The 18,354-nt window shown below is 37.4% G+C and overlaps 1 pseudogene across 1 annotated transcript in view; it reads right to left on the bottom strand.

Annotated features, from left to right (window-relative positions):
* LOC149184418 (uncharacterized) overlaps positions 1-16,567 on the bottom strand; it is a 43,720-nt pseudogene extending 27,153 nt beyond the window's left edge. Inside the window, exon 1 of the transcript XR_016257259.1 lies at positions 15,804-16,567. The product of XR_016257259.1 is annotated as an uncharacterized LOC149184418 (transcript). The remainder of the gene's footprint in view (positions 1-15,803) is intronic.
* Between the last annotated feature and the right edge of the window lie 1,787 nt (positions 16,568-18,354).

Below are 18,354 nucleotides of genomic sequence, written 5' to 3'. Positions count from 1 at the left end.
GTCAATAAGCCTGTGTCGAGGGGGGGCATATGTAGGTAGCTCTACTAATTTGGAGGAGGGACTACCTGATGCAGCTCTTTGTGGTGCGCGTCGCGGACGAGCACTTCAAGGATATAATCCACTTTTTGACAACAGGGACTGCGTCGAAGGAATACTCCGTCTAATAGAAGAAGGAATTGGTGGTGCACATGACAGATTTTTCTGTCATCGCGGGGTGCCTATACAAAATGGGAAATGATGAGATATTGCGAAAGTACGTACCTGAACTCGAGAAAAATCAGATCCTCATGGAAGCACATGGGGTGCTGTAGGAGGACACTATGCAGGACGCATGACCACACAGAAGATTCTTCGCGCAGGGTTATGGTGGCCAACCCTGCACCAGGATTCGAAAGCGCACTGTAAGGCCTGCGATATATGTCAAAGGACTGGAAAACCATCGCGGAGGGACGAGATGTTGTTAAATCCACAAATGACGCTGCAGCCGTTTTAAAAATGGGCAATCGACTTTGTGGGACCGATCAAACCTCAGGGAAAGATGGGCGCATGCTACATCATTACCGCGACGGAGTACCTGACACGATGGGTGGAAGCGCAGCCGGTCAAAGACTTCATGACCGCTATGGCTACAAAGTTTTTGTTCAAAAATGTGTTGACCCGATTTGGCTGTCTGAAAATCTTAATGAGTGATCACGGAACACATTTCCTGAATGAAACCATCAACGTGCTCATAGAAGAGTTTTAGTGTATCATCAGAAAAGTACACCGTAGCACCCACAAGCTAATGGGATAGTAGAGGCATTCAACAAAATACTGGAGACTACGCTGACCAAAGTGTGCAACGCACAGCGAAACAATTGGGACCTGCGCATACCTGCCATGCTATGGGCTTACAGGACAACGTGCAAGAAACTGATGGGACAGACACCTTTCCGGTTAGTTTATGGCGTGGAAGTTATCATGCCGATGGAATATATCGTACCTAGTCTGCGAATAGCAGCGCTTATAGGCATGACAGACCACAAAGCTCTGGATGTAAGGCTCACGCAATTAGAAGAACTCGAGGAAGAATGGTTTTTGGCTGGGTTTCATCAGCAGGTACAAAAGTAGCATGAAAATGCTTGGCACGACCGCCATATAAAGTTGCGCACCTTCAAGGTAAACGACTTAGTGCTGCTGTATGACAGTAAGTTTGAAAATTTTCTGGGAAAATTCAGAATGCACTCGCTGGGACCATACATGGTTAAGGAGGCCACAGATGGAGGCGCGGTCCAGCTAGTCAAACTAAATTGAGAACCCTTCCCAGGAAAAATAAACGGTAGCCGCTTGAAGCCTTACACGGGTGGGCCGACTATCTGACTAACCGGCCGAAGCACAATCTTTGTGACCCGAGGAGCCAGACAAGGGAGTGGGACTATAAGAATACGCAACAGATATTGGTACAGATGTAAGGACACAATTCAGACACAGAGGAACGAATTCAACAGGTTTATCAAGCAGCAACTCAGTGTGCTGCAGACATCAGGACCGTACAGGAATAGTTGGAGGGACTTCGCGCCAAGATCGCCGCACCGACAGAGTGACTCGAGGGCGAGTCACGATGTTTGTGTTGGGAGCCTGTTGGGCATGGAATCCCTCCACAGCATGGTTTGGGGCTCAAAGCCCAAGTTTTTAGTAATATTGTTGTAAAGACTCCGCGAATTGTGGGCGCTGAGTGCGAATTGTATGTTAGGGTCATAGGGTTGTTCACCCTAAGTTTTGAATGTAGTGTTGGCCTACCCATGGTCCGCGAACCATGGGATTGTATAAATAGAGCGAGGCTCTAAGTTGTAAAGAAACAAATGAAGGGATAGAATCTGATGAATAGAATAAGATAGTGAGCATAGAGTAAGAGTCTAAGTATCTTGGGTCATAGTAGTAGGAAAAGGCTCTGCAGCTGAGTGCTCAGAGGCATAGTAGAGTTCGCAGGTGAGTGCACAGGGCAGAGTCGAGTCTGTAACCAAGGAAGAAGAATAATAAAGAGAAGTTTTATCTGAAATCCGTGTATCTGTTCTTGTGTTATTACCTGTTTGATATCGTTTGCAATTATATTGTTTATTTACTGCGCGCATTTGTATGAATGGTGAATATTGTTAAGTATAACTGAAAGCATGCAGATAAGCTAAGTTAATATACTAATATCGGGTTACTAATAAGGACTTGGTAATAACATTGTTCGGCCCCCAAGTAGGATTGCACGAAGACAACATCACAGATTTCGGGGTACTGATAAATGAGCGTATCGACATGTGCACAGGGCAAACCGCGGATCACTTGGAACCCATCAGACATCCCCAGAGCGTGGAAACCTGGTTCTAGCACCTTCCCATACTACTTCAGGTGAGACCTCAGTCCGCACTCCGTGGACTGTTGCCAAAAGGGCCAGTAGTACCAGGATTTGCTTAGCTAAATCACCTCCGAACCTAGGTCAAGCCCCAACAAGCCAACACGTGGCTTCCGACAATCGAGCCCTAATGACTATCGCTTGACATATGAATAAACCAGGACCTTAGACCATACAATGATGAATGGTCCAGGTTGGCAAGCGACCCTGTATGTGGCAACAAGGCTTTGACTGCAGGCATGTTGACCAAGTTGATGGATCAGAGTTTGGATATTTACGGGGTTTTCATTCCTAAATCAACGAGAACTGGTCTTTACAAGTTTTCAACAAAGGTAAAATGGACAAATAATTTAAGATGATTTAAATGCCTAGCTCTTACCCCTTAAATAGGCTTGAAGGACTCTCTAGAAACTTTATTTTATTATTTTTTCTCAAAAAACAGAAGCAAATACTATGGATAGATCCCATGGGAAAATACCATAAGTAAATTTAATCCATTTTAACCACATCAACAAAAAAGAATATTACAAACCATAAGTAAATTTAATCCATTTTAACCACATCAACAAAAAATAATATTACAAACGATAAATAGAGAAAATTCACGCGTCCAATATTTCAAAGAGGTGATACACGACTCATGGGCAAAGTAGTAATTTGAAAGGTAGATAGCGATAATAAGGAAGCGAGCAATAAGGGAGAAATAACGTTGACCAAGCTAGAAATTTGACACAAAATGACCGAATGGCCAAGTGGCATTTTAAACACAGAGCGACCACATCATGTGCACGATCTTCCATCTCTATTGTGGGTAAGGAGCTGAGCCAAACACGAGATTTCTTCCTTAGCTCTAAAATAAATCTCTCAGGTCTCAACCTCTGGCACATGAAATTCGGTTCTGTCTCCACCTCTTATCATTAGAAATTCCACGATGGCCTCCCTTTTAGGGTGAACGATTGATGTCATTGGTTGATCTTGTTGAGATTTTTCTGTTAATTAATTTTTGGAAAAAATCTCATGTATGTGACAACAATAGGATTATTTTCTATATTAGCTCCAGTATTTTTTGAGGAGTTAATGCATCCTATATTTGTTGTGAGGGAATTTATGATTCAGTTTTATACTCCAGCTATAGGAAATGTAATCCCGTAGAGGATTGAGTGTGTATGTAGAGAATGTAGAGAAAATAGGGTGAGCTCAGAGTATGTGTGAAGAATTAAAATTGTTGTAATCTCCTGTTGAATAATAAGATTGTCGATGCCTCTGTTCTGGTGGACGTAGCCCAGATTGGTTGGGTGAACCACGTTAAATCTGTGTGTTATGGTTTTGTGATTGTTTAATGTGTTGTGTATGTTTGTTTATTTTTATTTCCGTTGCGCATTGTTTGGTCTAACAAGTGGTATCAGAGCGGCGCAGCGGAAGCGTGGAGGGCCCATAACCTACAGGTCTCTGGTTGTGGAGCTGGTGCGTGTGACAGAGCTGCTGAAGGTGGAGTTTTGGCGATTGGCGCGGTTTCGGCAGAGATAGTCGTGCCAATTTCTGACAGTGATCAAATTGGCATGTTTTGTTTTGGAATAGATGCGCCAGTGGCATGAATTCGAGTTTAATACTCGCGCCAGAGCGCCAGTATCCCGATTGGCGCGGAATCGACGGGTTTAAGTGCGCCAATATTTTGTCACTTACACCGTTTTTGTTCCGGCGCGGATCGTCTGCTGTCAAAGAAGCGCCAACGCGCCAAGCGAGGATCGCTTTGGTAAAACTGCAATTTTGTTATTTGTTTTTTATTTGTAATCTGTAGTTTGTACAACAGAGGGATTGTATGATAAGGTAAAGGCAGCACAGTAGAAGGCAAAGGCATTTTTTGTTAGATATTAACTTTATTTATTAAGTTGGAATTGGAGATTTTGTTTGATACAACATGGAAAAAACTCAAAGTGCTCGTTTTGAGATCGAGAAGTTCAATGGCAAAAATAACTTCGAAATCTGGAAAGTGAAGATGCATGATCTGCTTGTGCAACAAGGCGTGGCGAAGGCGCTGTTGGGAAAATCCAAACAACCTTACACCATGACAGATGATGAATGGAATGAATTGGATGGAAGAGCTCTGAACGGTATTCAACTGTTTTTGGCGGATGATGTTTTGTTTAACATCGTGTCAGAGAAACTGCTGCTGGTTTGTGGACAAAGCTTGAGAAGCTGTACATGAAAAAATCCTTGACCAATAGGATTCTTCTGAAGCGACAATTGTACAGTCTGCGCATGAAGGAAGGTACAGCTATAACTGCTCATTTGAATGTCTTTAATACTCTTCTGGTGCAATTGGAAAGTATAGAAGTAAAATTTGAATCAGAAGATAAAGTTGTAACTTTATTGTGCTCGTTGCCCGAGTCATGGGATCATTTTGTTACTTCTATAAGTCTTAGTATATCAAAAACCCTTGAATTTGATGATGTTGTTGGAGCTTTGTTGTCCGAAGAGACAAGGAAGAGGTCAAATTCAGAAACCTCTACATCAGAAGCAATGATGGCTAGAGGTCGTTCTAGAGAAAGACGCTCCAGTAAGCACATCGACTCGCATTCAAAATTGAAAGGGAAGAAGAGTAAGGTAAAGTGCTGGTTTTGTGGCAAATCGGGACATTTGAAGAAGGACTGTTGGAAGAGACAGCATGCATCCAAAGAAGACTCTTCAATAGAGAAGAAAGAAGCAAACATGACAAATACAGGTTTGGCATCCAAGACAAGTATGAGTGATGAAGTGTTATCAGTTGATTTGTCTAGTCATGATCAACATTGGCTGTTAGATTCTGGTGCATCAAATCACATGTGTATTCATAGGGAATGGTTTAAAACTTATAAACCAATCAATGATGGAGTAGTTTACATGGGAAACGATGTCACATGTAACATTGTGGGAATTGGAAGCATTTAGCTTAAAATGTTTGATGGGACAAATAAAATTTTAACTGATGTAAGACATGTACCTGAACTAAGGAAAAACCTCATTTCATTAGGAGTACTGGACACAAATGGATATAAAACCTTTATTCAAGGTGGAGTAATGAAAATTTATAAAGGAATTTTACTAGTAATGAAAGCAAAGAAGGTTGGAAATCTTTTTCAGTTAGAAGGAAGAACAAAGTCAGATCATGTTTCTAGAGTGTCTGAAAATGACAGTAATTGTATTCGTTTATGGCATCAAAGGTTGGGCCATATGAGCGAAAGAGGATTAAATATTTTATCTGATCGTAAGTTACTTCCTAATTTAAAGTCTGATAAGTTAGATTTCTGCAAACATTGTCTGTTTGGGAAACAAAGCAAGCAGAAGTTTAAAACTGGAAAACATACTAGTAAGGGAATCCTTGATTATATCCATTCTGATGTTTGGGGTCTATCTCCTACAACCTCATATGGAGGTTCATCGTATTTTGTATCTTTTATTGATGATTTCTCTAGAAAAGTATGGGTCTACATGTTAAAGAAGAAGTCTGATGTGTTTACGGTTTTCAAACAGTTTAGAGCATTAGTTGAAAACATCACTGGAAGAACTATTAAATATTTAAGAACTAACAATGGTGGTGAGTTTACTTCAAAGGAATTTGATCATTATTGCAAGGAAGCTGGGATCGAAAGACATAAAACCACTGTATATACTCCTCAACAAAATGGAGTTGTTGAACGCATGAACATGACTCTTTTAGAGAGAGCAAGAAGTATGCTGAGTAACGCCAATTTGCAGAAGGAATTGTGGACAGAAGCGGTTGCTACAGCTTGCTATTTGATAAATCGATCACCATCAACTGCAATAGGATGCAAAATTCCTCAAGAGGTATGGAAAGGTCATCCTTGTGATTATTCTAAACTGAAAGTTTTTGGTTGTGATGCATATGCTCTAGTTCCAAAACATCAACGTTCTAAATTAGATCCTAAGTCAAAAAGATATATCTTTGTTGGATATGATGATGGGACTAAGGGATACAGATTGTGGGATCCTACTACTCACAAGATCATCATTAACAGAGATGTTAAATTTAATGAATCCTCATTTGAAAATTCAGATGTAGATGATAAATTGAAACAGGATAATGTATCTAAGCTTCAACATATTCAGTTTGAAACCAATCCAAATATTGATGATGATCAAGATGAACATGGTTCAGATGTAAGTCATGAAAAAGTTTCAGATGCAGGTCATGAACAAGTTTCAGATGTAGATCATGAACATGATTCAGATGCTGATCATGAAGAAGTTCCTACAGGCAATAATCAGCAAATTGTGGAAGTACCAGAAACATCTTTAAGGAGGTCCACAAGAATTAAACGTCCTCCTAGAAGGTATGATGATTATGTTACTTCAGTTGCTTTAACCGCTAACGATGATGAACCTTTGTGCTATCAGGACGTTGTAGAAGGTTCTAAAAGTGAAAAGTGGAAAGAAGCTATGAAGGACGAGATGATGGCATTAGACAAGAATGACACATGGGATCTGGTAGAACTTCCTAAAGACAGAAAAACTGTCGGATGTAAATGGGTGTAAAAATTGAAAAGGGGTGTTGATGGTTCAAAGGAAAGGTACAACCGGAAGGGTTTGTTCAAGATCGCAACAAGAAATTTATCTGCAGGCTCAAAAAATCATTGCATGGTCTGAAGCAGTTGCCTCGACAATGGTACAAGAAGTTTGATTCTTTCATGTTGAGTCAAAATTATATAAGAAGTGAATATGATCATTGTGTTTACTTTAAGAAATTAAGTAATGGCATGTTCATTATCTTAGTGTTGTATTTTGACGATATGCTTTTCGCAAGAAAAAGCATAACAGAGATCAACATTTGATATGAAAGATCTAGGAGCAACAAGACAAATTTTGGGCATGGAGATTTTCAGAGACAGGAGTAATGGTAAGCTGTGGCTATCACAACAGAAGTCTATTGAGAAAATACTCTTGAGGTTTGGTATGAACAATGTGAAGCCTGTTTCAGTCCCTTTAGCTTCCCATTTTAAGCTTTATTCAAGTTTATGTCCTAATACAAATGAAGAAAAGGAATATATGTCTCGAATTCCATATGCCAATGTAGTAGGTTGTTTAATGTATGCGATGGTTTGTACTCGACCAGATATTTCACATGCAGTTGGGGTTGTCAGTAGGTATATGGAAAATCCAGGAAAAGAACACTGGTCAGTCGTGAAATGGGTGCTTCGGTATTTGAGAGGCACAAGTGATTATTGTATCACTTATAACAGAAGTAGTGAATTTGTTTGCGGATATGTTGATTCTGATTTTGCAGGTGATTTGGATAAGATAAGGTCAACTTCAGGGTATGTCTTTACTCTTGCAGGTGGAGCTATTAGCTGGATGTCAAAGCTACAAAATATTGTTGCTTTATCCACTACTAAAGCAGAATACATCGCTGCTTCGCATGCTTGCAAAGAAGCGGTTTGGTTGAAAGGTTTGATTGGTGAGTTTGGTAGGTTAAAGGACAACATCAAGTTATTTTGTAATATTCAAAGTGCAATTCATTTGGCTAAGAATCCGGCCTATCATAGTAAATCAAAGCATATACCTATCAAGTACCATTTTGTAAGACAGGTTATCACTGAAAGGGGTGTTTCTCTTGAAATGGTGCATACAAAAGAAAACTGTGTAGGCATGTTCACGAAACCAGTTTTGTTAGAGAAGATACGTTGGTGTCTGGCTTCTCTTGGCTTGCAGAAAAGATAAAAATAATAAATGAACAGGGTATCAGGCTAATTGTTGTCAAGGTGGAGATTGTTGAGATTTTTCTGTTAATTAATTTTTGGAAAAAATCTCATGTATGTGACAACAATAGGATTAGTTGCTATATTAGCTCCAGTATTTTTTGAGGAGGAGTTAATGCATCCTATATTTGTTGTGAGGGAATTTATGATTCAGTTTTATACTCCAGCTATAAGAAATGTAATCCCGTAGAGGATTGAGAGTGTGTGTAGAGAGTGTAGAGAAAATAGGGTGAGCTGAGAGTATGTGTGAAGAATTAAAATTGTTGTAATCTCCTGTTGAATAATAAGATTGCTGATGCCTCTGTTCTGGTGGACGTAGCCCAGATTGGTTGGGTGAACCACGTTAAATCTGTGTGTTATGGTTTTGTGATTTTTAATGTGCTGTGTATGTTTGTTTATTTTTATTTCCGCTGCGCATTGTTTGGTCTAACAGATCTCCTATGAAGACACTCGATCCCTTTTTTCACAATGTGAGATCCGAAATAATCCTCCAATCTCTTCTGCATTTTCTCCCTCATAGTGGCCATTTTCACTCAAAACTTGTGGTCAGAGGAATTTATTTTTTGAAGTTTGGCCGATAAGAATCACTCCACACACCACAACCTCCAAATTTACACATAGAAATCTCACACTTGCAAAAACAAAATTCACAACAAACAAAAAAAACAACTCTCACACACTTATAGCAATATTTGTATAGAAACAATAACACTTGTGATCTCTCACATTTTCTTGGCTCTCCTTTGAGGGAACCAAGAGAGTACCAACTCGGATACTATGTTAAAAAAATTGAGATAGAGCATAGAGCAATTAAAACACATAACCAATCACACTTCACTGTTTTATTGATCACAAGGGATACAAATATAAAAGACATAACACGCAGAGAGTTCAACACATTTAGATTATGACTCCCATTCACAATATAGGAATCAACAATTTCTAAATTAACACTTGGGAACTTACAATAACAACTCACAACAACATAAAAACATCACTGCCAACAATTTTTTTTCCACCAAATTTTTATTACATTCTGAATATTGAGAAACTAAAAAATCAATGAAAAATAATCTATTTTTTAAATGTATCTAATGTTTATCATTAATTAAAAATAGTTTTTTTTTTTTTCCTTTCTCTAGACAAAAAGTTTTGAAACAGATCATATGAATAAAAAGCTTTGGACAAAGAATATTTTTAACTTGGTAAATCTAAATTATCTATAATTTTTTCAAAAATAAAAATTCTACAAGCCTGTTCAAAAATACGCGAAGTCTATCCTATACGCTTAAAAATAAGAAACATAAAACCGTGGGAGTGTATTTTGATATCATTAAAGCTTAAATTGATTTAAGAATAGATTTTCATATGATACTAAATATAGAGGTGAAGGATGATAGATCCATGATAGTGTACTGTATTTTGATTCCACGAAGTGAACACAGTATTCGTTGATGGCTAGAATGACTCTTACCTGGTATTGCTCTTCAGACTTTGAAAGTTGTTGAAGCCTTTTCATTTTATTTCAATATTCGATGAGCTTGCAAAATTGTTGATACACTTCAATCTTTTCAGCGCCCTCGGGAATCTCATCAATTGCTTCTCCAAAAGTCTCAGCTGGAAAGAACCTCCATCCATCCTCTGTTCGATTCTGCATCTCTTCGAAAAGATGAAGAAAGGGCCATAAATCCTTGGGCTTCGGCTCCATGGCTCCGACATGGGCTTGAATCTGCGTGAGAAAAACAGACCCCAGAAATGCTTCGTATATTTTATTGGTATCAAACCTTTCCACGCTACATCTTATGCCATCCTGGGTTACAAGTTTGGCCAATTTGATGACAATCTGAGACGACAGAGAACGGTTGTCTGCTATCTGTCTCAGTATATCAAGCCCCTCGGGCGAACTGAGGAAAGAAATGAGATGGGTTGTAGAAATCGTTAGGTGATTGTCCAGCCATCTCTCGATTTCTGATAAAGATGATCGAAATCCAAACCTGGAGAAACAATGTTCATCCGAAGTTCCAGAATTGCTCCCGGATGACATTTTGCTCTCAGCCATTGATCGGGAAATGGCTGAGGAATTCCTAATTGAAGCAATGGGAGCTTCAATGGATGATGAGAAATTGAGGTTCGACTGGAATACAGTTACTATATTTTTTAACAGAGCAAGAACCTGGCAATTCGTGATTCGAAGACAAGTTGTAATAAAGGAAGAGAGACCGGGTACAATGACAGAATCTGTGTTGCTTCTTAGGAAAGCTAGTACACAGTTGTAAGGCAAGCGTGCCCATTTACAGCTCCAACCTGAAAGAATTGACTACAAATTTAGGAATAAAGCGGCGGAAAGAATTGATTACAAATTTAGGAATCTATGTTGAAAAGAAATTTACAAAGCAGTTGGGAAAATAATAGAAATTTTGACAAGATTAGGATTCTTCTGAAGCGACAATTGTACAGTCTGCGCATGAAGGAAGGTACATCTATTACTGCTCATTTGAATGTCTTTAATACTCTTTTGTTGCAATTGGAAAGTATAGAAGTAAAATTTGAATCAGAAGATAAAGCTGTAACTTTATTGTGCTCGTTGCCCGAGTCATGGGATCATTTTGTTACTTCTATAAGTCTTAGTATATCAAAAACCCTTGAATTTGATGATGTTGTTGGAGCTTTGTTGTCCGAAGAGACAAGGAAGAGGTCAAATTCAAAAACCTCTACATCAGAAGCAATGATGGCTAGAGGTCGTTCTAGAGAAAGACGCTCCAGTAAGCACAACGACTCGCATTCAAAATTGAAAGGGAAGAAGAGTAAGGTAAAGTGCTGGTTTTGTGGCAAATCGAGACATTTGAAGAAGGACTGTTGGAAGAGACAGCATGCATCCAAAGAAGACTCTTCAATAGAGAAGAAAGAAGCAAACATGACAAATACAGGTTTGGCATCCAAGACAAGTATGAGTGATGAAGTGTTATCAGTTGATTTGTCTAGTCATGATCAACATTGGCTGTTAGATTCTGGTGCATCAAATCACATGTGTATTCATAGGGAATGGTTTAAAACTTATAAACCAATCAATGATGGAGTAGTTTACATGGGAAATGATGTCACATGTAACATTGTGGGAATTGGAAGCATTCAGCTTAAAATGTTTGATGGGACAAATAAAATTTTAACTGATGTAAGACATGTACCTGAACTAAGGAAAAACCTCATTTCATTAGGAGTACTGGACACAAATGGATATAAAACCTTTATTCAAGGTGGAGTAATGAAAATTTATAAAGGAATTTTACTAGTAATGAAAGCAAAGAAGGTTGGAAATCTTTTTCAGTTAGAAGGAAGAACAAAGTCAGATCATGTTTCTATAGTGTCTGAAAATGACAGTAATTCTATTCGTTTATGGCATCAAAGGTTGGGCCATATGAGCGAAAGAGGATTAAATATTTTATCTGATCGTAAGTTACTTCCTAATTTAAAGTCTGATAAGTTAGATTTCTGCAAACATTGTCTGTTGGGGAAACAAAGCAAGCAGAAGTTTAAAACTGGAAAACATACTAGTAAGGGAATCCTTGATTATATCCATTCTGATGTTTGGGGTCTGTCTCCTACAACCTCATATGGAGGTTCGTCGTATTTTGTATCTTTTATTGATGATTTCTCTAGAAAAGTATGGGTCTACATGTTAAAGAAGAAGTCTGATGTGTTTACAGTTTTCAAACAGTTTAGAGCATTAGTTGAAAACATCACTGGAAGAACTATTAAATGTTTAAGAGCTAACAATGGTAGTGAGTTTACTTCAAAGGAATTTGATAATTATTGCAAGGAAGCTGGGATCGAAAGACACAAAACCACTGTATATACTCCTCGACAAAATGGAGTTGCTAAACGCATGAACACGACTCTTTTAGAGAGAGCAAAAAGTATGCTGAGTAACGCCAATTTGCAGAAGGAATTGTGGACAGAAGCGGTTGCTAGAGCTTGCTATTTGATAAATCGATCACCATCAACTGCAATAGGATGCAAAATTCCTCAAGAGGTATGGAAAGGTCATCCTTGTGATTATTCTAAACTGAAAGTTATTGGTTGTGATGCATATGCTCTAGTTCCAAAACATCAACGTTCTAAATTAGATCCTAAGTCAAAAAGATATATCTTTGTTGGATATGATGATGGGACTAAGGGATACAGATTGTGGGATCCTACTACTCACAAGATCATCATTAACAGAGATGTTAAATTTAATGAATCCTCATTTGAAAATTCAGATGTAGATGATAAATTGAAACAAGATAATGTATCTAAGCTTCAACACATTCAGTTTGAAACCAGTCCAAATATTGATGATGATCAAGATGAACATGGTTCAGATGTAAGTCATGAACAAGTTTCAGATGCAGGTCATGAACAAGTTTCAAAAGTAGATCATGAAGAAGTTCCTACAGGCAATAATCAGCAAATTGTGGAAGTACCAGAAACATCTTTAAGGAGGTCCACAAGAATTAAACGTCCTCCTAGAAGGTATGATGATTATGTTACTTCAGTTGCTTTAACCGCTAACGATGATGAACCTTTGTGCTATTAGGACGTTGTAGAAGGTTCTAAAAGTGAAAAGTGGAAAGAAGCTATGAAGGACGAGATGACGGCATTAGACAAGAATGACACATGGGATCTGGTAGAACTTCCTAAAGACAGAAAAACTGTTGGATGTAAATGGGTGTAAAAATTGAAAAGGGGTGTTGATGGTTCAAAGGACAGGTACAAAGCAAGGTTGGTCGCGAAAGGTTTTTCTCAGAAAGCAGGCATTGATTTTCATGAGATATTTTCACCAGTTGTAAAAATTGTTTCAATTCGAATTGTATTAGCATTAGTTGCCTTACTTGATTTAGAATTACAGCAACTAGATGTTAAAACTGCATTTTTACATGGAGATTTAGATGAGGAGATTTACATGGAACAACCGGAAGGGTTTGTTCAAGATCGCAACAAGAAATTTGTCTGCAGGCTCAAAAAATCATTGCATGGTCTGAAGCAGTTGCCTCGACAATGGTACAAGAAGTTTGATTCTTTCATGTTGAGTCAAAATTATATAAGAAGTGAATATGATCATTGTGTTTACTTTAAGAAATTAAGTAATGGCATGTTCATTATCTTATTGTTGTATTTTGACGATATGCTTTTTGCAAGCAAAAGCATAACAGAGATCAACAGGTTAAAGGCTCAGATGGCTAGAACATTTGATATGAAAGATCTAGGAGCAACAAGACAAATTTTGGGCATGGAGATTTTCAGAGACAGGAGTAATGGTAAGCTGTGGCTATCACAACAGAAGTATATTGAGAAAATACTCTTGAGGTTTGGTATGAACAATGTGAAGCCTGTTTCAGTCCCTTTAGCTTCCCATTTTAAGCTTTATTCAAGTTTATGTCCTAATACAAATGAAGAAAAGGAATATATGTCTCGAATTCCATATGCCAATGTAGTAGGTTGTTTAATGTATGCGATGGTTTGTACTCGACCAGATATTTCACATGCAGTTGGGGTTGTCAGTAGGTATATGGCAAATCCAGGAAAAGAACACTGGTCAGTCGTGAAATGGGTGCTTCGGTATTTGAGAGGCACAAGTGATTATTGTATCACTTATAACAGAAGTAGTGAATTTGTTTGTGGATATGTTGATTCTGATTTTGCAGGTGATTTGGATAAGATAAGGTCAACTTCAGGGTATGTCTTTACTCTTGCAGGTGGAGCTATTAGCTGGATGTCAAAGCTACAAAATATTGTTGCTTTATCCACTACTGAAGCAGAATACATCGCTGCTTCGCATGCTTGCAAAGAAGCGGTTTGGTTGAAAGGTTTGATTGGTGAGTTTGGTAGGTTAAAGGACAACATCAAGTTATTTTGTGATAGTCAAAGTGCAATTCATTTGGCTAAGAATCCGGCCTATCATAGTAAATCAAAGCATATACCTATCAAGTACCATTTTGTAAGACAGGTTATCACTGAAAGGGGTGTTTCTCTTGAAAAGGTGCATACAAAAGAAAACTATGCAGACATGTTCACGAAACCAGTTTTGTTAGAGAAGTTACGTTGGTGTCTGGCTTCTCTTGGCTTGCAGAAAAGATAAAAATAATAAATGAACAGGGTATCAGGCTAATTGTTGTCAAGGTGGAGATTGTTGAGATTTTTCTGTTAATTAATTTTTGGAAAAAATCTCATGTATGTGACAACAATAGGATTAGTTGCTATATTAGCTCCAGTATTTTTTGAGGAGGAGTTAATGCATCCTATATTTGTTGTGAGGGAATTTATGATTCAGTTTTATACTCCAGCTATAAGAAATGTAATCTCGTAGAGGATTGAGAGTGTGTGTAGAGAGTGTAGAGAAAATAGGGTGAGTTGAGAGTATGTGTGAAGAATTAAAATTGTTGTAATCTCCTGTTGAATAATAAGATTGCTGATGCCTCTGTTCTGGTGGATGTAGCCCAGATTGGTTGGGTGAACCACGTTAAATCTGTGTGTTATGGTTTTGTGATTTTTAATGTGCTGTGTATGTTTGTTTATTTTTATTTCTGCTGCGCATTGTTTGGTCTAACAGGTCTCCTATGAAGACACTCGATCCCTTTTTTCACAATGTGAGATCCGAAATAATCCTCCAATCTCTTCTACATTTTCTCCCTCATAGTGGCCATTTTCACTCAAAACTTGTGGTTAGAGGAATTTATTTTTTGAAGTTTGGCCGATAAGAATCACTCCACACATCACAACCTCCAAATTTACACATAGAAATCTCACACTTGCAAAAACAAAATTCACAAAAAACAAAAAAAACAACTCTCACACACTTATAGCAATATTTGTATAGAAACAATAACACTTATGATCTCTCACATTTTCTTGGCTCTCCTTTGAGGGAACCAAGAGAGTACCAACTCTGATACTATGTTAAAAAAATTGAGATAGAGCATAGAGCAATTAAAACACATAACCAATCACACTTCACTGTTTTATTGATCACAAGGGATACAAATATAAAAGACATAACACGCAGAGAGTTGACACATTTAGATTATGACTCCCATTCACAATATAGGAATCAACAATTTCTAAATTAACACTTGGGAACTTACAATAACAACTCACAACAACATAAAAACATCACTGCCAACAATTTTTTTTTCCACCAAATTTTTATTACATTCTGAATATTGAGAAACTAAAAAATCAATGAAAAATAATCTATTTTTTAAATGTATTAATATTTATCATTAATTAAAAATAGTTTTTTTTTTTTTTTGTTGCCTTTCTCTAGACAAAAAGTTTTGAAACAGATCATATGAATGAAAAGCAGTTTTGAAACAGATCATATGAATAAAAAGCTTTGGACAAAGAATATTTTTAACTTGGTAAATCTAAATTATCTATGCATTTTTTCAAAAATTCTAATTCTACAAGCCTGTTCAAAAATACGCCAAGTCTATCCTATACGCTTAAAAATAAGAAACATAAAACCGTGGGAGTGTATTTAGATATCATTAAAGCTTAAATTGATTTAAGAATAGATTTTCATATGATACTAAATATAGAGGTGAAGGATGATAGATCCATGATAGTGTACTGTATTTTGATTCCACGAAGTGAACACAGTATTCGTTGATGGCTAGAATAACCCTTACCTGGTATTGCTCTTCAGACTTTGAAAGTTGCTGAAGCCTTTTCATTTCATTTCGATATTCGATGAGCTTGCAAAATTGTTGATACACTTCAATCTTTTCAGCGCCCTCGGGAATCTCATCAATTGCTTCTCCAAAAGTCTCAGCTGGAAAGAACCTCCATCCATCCTCTGTTCGATTCTGCATCTCTTCGAAAAGATGAAGAAAGGGCCATAAATCCTTGGGCTTCGGCTCCATCATGGCTCCGACATGGGCTTGAATCTGCGTGAGAAAAACAGACCCCAGAAATGCTTCGTATATTTTATTGGTATCAAACCTTTCCACGCTACATCTTATGCCATCCTGGGTTACAAGTTTGGCCAATTTGATGACAATCTGAGACGACAGAGAACGGTTGTCTGCTATCTGTCTCAGTATATCAAGCCCCTCAGGCGAACTGAGGTAAGAAATGAGATGGGTTGTAGAAATCGTTAGCTGATTGTCCAGCCATCTCTCGATTTCTGATAAAGATGATCGAAATCCAAACCTGGGGAAACGATGTTCATCCGAAGTTCCAGAATTGCTCCCGGATGACATTTCGCTCTCAGCCATTGATCGGGAAATGGCTGAGGAATTCCTAATTGAAGCAATGGGAGCTTTAATGGATGATGAGAAATTGAGGTTCGACTGGAATAAGTTACTTTATTTTTTAACAGAGCAGGAACCTGGCAATTCGTGATTCGAAGACAAGTTGTAATAAAGGAAGAGAGACCGGGTACAATGACAGAATCTGTGTTGCTTCCTAGGAAAGCTAAGTACACAGTTGTAAGGCAAGCGTGCCCGTTTACAGCTCCAACCTGAAAGAATTGACTACAAATTTAGGAATAAAGCGGCGGAAAGAATTGATTACAAATTTAGGAATCTATGTTTAAAAGAAATTTACAAAGCAGTTGGGAAAATAATAGAAATTTTGACAAGATTATAATAAATTTGATAAAAAATTTTAAAATTTAAGTTATACCTATTAAACTTCAAAATTTTGAATACCTAAAAACGGAATCCATTTCTAATATAAAATGGAGCTTTTTGGAGATTTCGGTGACGGAATCCGACAGAAGAAATTGAGGTTAAATCTTGATTTGTTGCAGTTAAAATGGTTTTTTTAACTGCATATTTGGATTCAGCACCCTGAAAAACCCCGCTTTCATTGTGCAGAAACTAGCTATCAAACTTGCGATTCCAATAAATTCCTGCCAGATTTCGACCGAAAAACCCGCCTGAAAAGCTTTCAAACAGTCGTGTTATAGACCACTGCATATAAAATAAAATAATTCAAACATTACAACATTCTGTTTTCTACTTTTATTTTTTTTCAATTCCAACAATATTCTTTTTACCATACAACCGGTATGAATAATGCTGTGGCCAGGGATCAATAATGAAAAAACATGGAGAACCTTAAAAAGTGAAAAACATGGAGAACCTCGAAAAGTGAAGGTTCCGACATTTTTATCCCACAGAAAAATACATGGTGAAGTGAAGGTTCACATACTATCACTTCCTCACTCGGCGCAGAATTTGTCAATAGTGAAAAAACATCAAGAACCTCGAAAAGTGAATGTTCCGATTTAATTTCCATATACCTATTATCACTTCCTCACTTGGTCAAGAATTGCTTTTTTGCTTCTGGAATTTCGGTGGTTGAAATCCATTTGCAAGAATCGTACTTTTGTTCTTTTAATTATTATTATATTTTTGTAAATAATTATTTGAAATTACACTGGAAAATGCTGAATATTGAAAATTACATTGGGTATTTGTGCCCTATATGGGGCGGCATATAGGGGTCATCCATTGTGCTAAAATCCTAAGCATAATTTCCGAGATCACAGGCTCTCTGCGCCGATTTCTAAAAAAAGTTACATATAATATATTTTATTTTATTTTTTATAAATATTTATTTGAAATTTTATTGAACAGTGCAGAATAGACCTTATCCATCGTGTTAAAATCTCGCGAATAGTTTTCTAGAGCGTTTCTGACTGGGCATTGAATTTTTTTTTTTTTTTTAATTTATTTCTAAAAATTTAGTTTAAAAAAACTTATAAATTAGTTTGGAAAATAATAGAAATTTTAGTTCGGCCTGGAGTATGCCGTAAAACTGCTTCTGCTTGGCTAAGAGCTCGTCTTCCTCGGACGTAAGGAAACAGGTTAACGGCCCAAGACCCAGAGGCATCTGGCAGGAGTGATGAGCCTGCTCCCTTACGGACCACCAGCGGGTTATTTCAGGTGGCGTGGTTTTCCTATCTAACTGTGATGAGTCAAACCGACATTCGCGGATAGCAGCCAGAGATGGCTGTCCTCACTGTTGGTTTTGACACCTGAGTTGATAGGTTTTTCCACCTAGGTGAAAGAAAAAAAAAAAAAAAAATAAAAAAAAAAAAAAAAAAATAGAAATTTTAGTTTACAGTAGTTAAATTTTAAGTTTTTTTTGTACCCAGAGATTTTTTATTATTATTAAACTATTTCCATTATAAAAAATAATTCACACTCTAACCATTTAATATTTTAATTT

The sequence above is a fragment of the Pinus tabuliformis genome, chromosome 3_2, assembly GCF_031772625.1.
Source record: "Pinus tabuliformis cultivar Carrire ecotype Pingquan chromosome 3_2, CPIR1, whole genome shotgun sequence".
NCBI classification, from domain to species: domain Eukaryota; kingdom Viridiplantae; phylum Streptophyta; class Pinopsida; order Pinales; family Pinaceae; genus Pinus; species Pinus tabuliformis.
This window is presented reverse-complemented; position numbering and strand designations above follow the sequence as displayed.